The sequence below is a fragment of the Stomoxys calcitrans genome, chromosome 1, assembly GCF_963082655.1.
Source record: "Stomoxys calcitrans chromosome 1, idStoCalc2.1, whole genome shotgun sequence".
In the NCBI taxonomy this organism is placed as follows: domain Eukaryota; kingdom Metazoa; phylum Arthropoda; class Insecta; order Diptera; family Muscidae; genus Stomoxys; species Stomoxys calcitrans.
Window position 1 is genome coordinate 121,899,102 of NC_081552.1, and position 4,063 is coordinate 121,903,164.

General features: G+C 41.5%; 1 long non-coding RNA gene across 1 annotated transcript; it reads right to left on the reverse strand.

Annotated features, from left to right (window-relative positions):
• Positions 1-1,011: 1,011 nt before the first annotated feature.
• Positions 1,012-3,591, reverse strand: LOC131997224 (uncharacterized). Its single transcript, XR_009398128.1, has 3 exons — positions 3,289-3,591; positions 1,283-1,460; positions 1,012-1,215 (listed from the first exon to the last, which is right to left on the reverse strand). It is a non-coding gene; the product is annotated as an uncharacterized LOC131997224 (long non-coding RNA).
• Between the last annotated feature and the right edge of the window lie 472 nt (positions 3,592-4,063).

Genomic DNA, 4,063 nt, shown 5'->3' on the forward strand with positions numbered 1-4,063 from the left:
TCTGTCGATTAAAGGTCTTAGGCGCATAAGTGGCGCATTTATTGTCGGACTTCGCTGAAATTCGAAATCGAAATTCTTTCGATTTAAGGTCTTGAGCATATAAAAAGCACATTTATTGTCCGATTTCGACGAAATTTGGGACAGTGAGTTGTGTTACGTCACTCGACATCCATCTTCAATTTGGCCCAGATCGGTCCAGATTCTGATATAACTGCTTATATAACGATTTGGTGAAATTTGGGACAGTGAGTTGTGTTAAGCCCTTCGAGACCGATCTCTCGAATCTTGGCCCCACAAAAGGCGCATTTATTGTCCAGTTTCGCTAAAATTTGACACAGTGACTTATGTTTGGCTTTTCGACCCACTTGGGTTATATGGTTCAGGTCGGTCTTTATATAGATATAGCTGCCAAAAGGACTAATATATGTTCTACAAAACTGAACAGTGGCTTGTATTTATTAGAGTACGCAATGTCCGTACCGAATTTGGTCCACATCGGACCATATTTCGATAGAGCTGCTAAGGGTGCATAGATTATGCGTTTTTCACGGATTATGACGAAAGGTGGTTTACATACATACCCGAAGTGGTGGGTATCCAAACTTCGGCCCAGCCGAACTTAATGCCTTTTTACGTGTTTGTCAATACGTCGATCATCTGTGACGTAGTTATCAGATCAACACCTTTCCGGATTAAAAATGGGGCACCCAACAACAAATAACTTTTATTTTGTTAATAAAGAGGCTAGTACACAAAACAACAATTTATCCAAAGCACTAACTGAACACCACTGGGACCAACAAAGGCAAACCAGACAAAACAAGAGTTCTTTAAATATAACACGTAATTTTTTGGGCGTTCCGAAAGTAGGAAATTTAACTTTCATTTATTTTTGCGGGCGAAATAATTTAAGCAGCGGTTTCAAATTCAACGAAATTACAATTTTTATTATTTTATAGGAATAGACATCCGTCCACTTCAAGGATAATAATAAAAACTAGTAACTATATAAAAACTAAAATTCATTATTTTCTTAAACTAATCCAGCAAGTGCTCCATGCAAGCAACAATTAAACAATATCATACGCTTGAAAACATAGTGGCCACTTCAAATGCAAAATCGGGGTTGCTATCAAAATCACAGAGCAGACAAACCACGGCACATCACGAACGTGCACAATATTAACCAGAGTTTTGATTTGCCACACAGAATGTCTAAAACAAAAACAAAGAAATAACAATTTATTGAAGTAACTACAAATTGTGATAAAAATTACTGTACCACTATTCCTGATAGAACCGATTGGAACTACCATATCCCTGCTAACAGAAGTTACATAGACTTCTATACGGATGGTCCCAAACTAAACGACCAGGTGGGTTTTGGGGTGTACTCGAAAGATCTAGAACTGGTCACATCGAAAAGGGTGATCCTTGCAATTAAGGAAGTGCTGAAATGGCTAAGATATATTGTCATTACGACGATTGGCATAAATATCTTCTCAGACAGCCAGGCTGCCATTAAATCCCTGGAGAACGTATTTCTGAACACAAAAACCGCCCTTGACTGTCGCAGATCCCTCAATGAGATGGCTGAACAGTTCAAAATTCACCTGTTCTGGGTGCCGGGCCACAGAGATATCCCAGGGACTTGTAAAGCGGATGAGCTTGCGAGACTAGGAACTACCCTACACATTCCAGGGACACTGGAATCTGTGGGTATGCCTCTAGCGACATGTAAGCTAAGTTTTCAGGACCAGGCCTGAAGGACAACTAATGATAGATGGTTACAAAGAGGGTGGTGTCAGCATTCCGAAACTATGTGAACTAATCTAGACTTGAAGAGGTCTACTGCTTTGCTGTCATTGGCTAGAACAGACGTCTCAATCATTGTGTCCGTCATGACATCGCAAAAAATGTTGACAGACTGAAGGTTGCCAGCAACGACTTTTGCAGAAGCTGTGAAGACATTGAAGAAGAAGAGACTATACAACACCTTCTGTGTGTGTGTCCCGCACTAGCAGTTAGAAGTATGGTGTATGGGGAATGGGAGGCACAGTGCCTGTATTCTTGCAAAGTGTAGCCTAAATATTTTTCTTCTTCCGTCGCTAAGCACTGAAGATTTAGTAGTAGCCAGCCTTGAAATAAACCAATCTCATTACTGGCTGGCTTCTTTATATGTGGCACACGATTCAGAGATGCCGACTTCAAACCTTAAGTCGCTGGTTGAAGCTACTTCTGTAGGGAAGAAGGGCCTCATGTATGAAGTGATGCTAATGCACATAACCAGATATGGGGTAGTTCCGATGTCAACGAGAGGGGTGAGCTGAATATATTATAAGTTGCAATCTGGGATCTGTAATATAGGGGATAAACAGACCTTTATTACCATGATCAGGCTAAGGGTACTAGATATTAACTTTGTATCGCAAGATAAAAGTGGAAGAATATGCGATTGGGATGTGGTGGATGACCACAGTTTCTCTGATCATCGTTATATTAGTTTCAGCCTTAGAGAAAATACTGCAGAAGTGGTCCCTTGGCTAAACAAAAGAAAGGCGTATTGCGATAAATTTCGGCACAAAATCTGCACGTCTATCCCTTCTAGACCAGAGAAGGAAGTAGAAACTGCAGAAGGTATAGATATAATGGTCAAGCGGATCTCGACGGGCCTGAATGGCTCGCTTATGTCAGCATTTCCCAGGTACCAAGCCAAGGGGCAAACAGCGACCGCCATGATGGACCCTAGTGCTGGTTGATTCTAGGAAGGATTGCAGAAAACTCGTCAACAGGGCGAAAGCCACAAGAGCATCACACGATTGGGAAATCTATAAGGCTGATCTAAGATAATATAAGGGCGAGCTTAGAAAGGCTTAGAAAAATCCTGGGTAGAATTCTGCAGCTCCGTGAAGGATACATCTGATGCCTCTAGGCTAAGGAAGATTCTGTACTCGAGACCTATTACGGTGTGGTATATTCAGAAGCCAGAGAATGTATGGACAACGTCTAGTGAGGAATCACTAGAACTACCCCTTGATACACATTTCCCGGGAAATTCTCCAACGGACAACGTGGCGCCAGAAGAGGTTGTCACTGGTATGCATTCCTCGGAGGCTATTAGTGCAATTGTGTCTGAGCCGAAAATCCTTTGGGCGATAAGAAGTTTCGACTCCTTTAAGTCGCCAGGCCCTCATGATGTATCACCGGTTGAATTACAAGCTGTGTCTGATAGACCGGATCCCTGATTTAGGAAGATATACTCTGCTTGTATCAGAATGTCATATATACCTGTGGGATGAAGGGGTACGAAGAAGATTTTCATTCCGAAAGCAGGAAAACCCTACCACACGAAGGCGAAAGATTTTCGTGCTTTTAGTCTGTCATCCTTTATGCCGAAGACTCTTGAGAGGTTGATAGAAACGTATCTTAGGGCAAGGATCCCTGAAGATAGCCTGTCGCAGCAGCAGCATGCATATAGTGAAGGCAAATCCACTGAAACAGCCCTTCACGATCTAGTCGGCTACATAGAGGATTCTCTCGCTGTCAAGGAATATACAATGGTAGCATTTCTTGACATTGAAGGTGGATTGGTTTCTCTGGAAGAAATAGGCGTATTAAAAAAAGTATATTTGATTAAAGTTCATTCTAAGTTTTATTAAAAATGCATTTACTATCTTTTAAAAAATCCGCAATTACTTTTTGGGCAACCCAATAAAACCGACTTCAATCATGGAGGAGTTGGAGTTTCTAGGCATCAACTCTACCGTTAGAAAGTTTATTAATAACTTACTTACTAAGTGATGCATTACGCCGGCTTGGGATCTGTGGATCTAAAAGGATGGGTCAGCAAAGGAACTCCCAAAGGAGGTGTACTGTCTCCTCTACTTTGGAAAATAGCCATTAAAAATATATTATTGTCTCTGGAAGAAATAGGCGTAAAAGTAGTCACGTATACTGATGACGTGGCAATTGCGGTTAGGGGAAATTTCGCAGCACTCTAAGTGATATATTTCAGAAAGCTCTACGTGCAACAGCCTAGTGGGCTACTGAAAGTGGTCTAGGT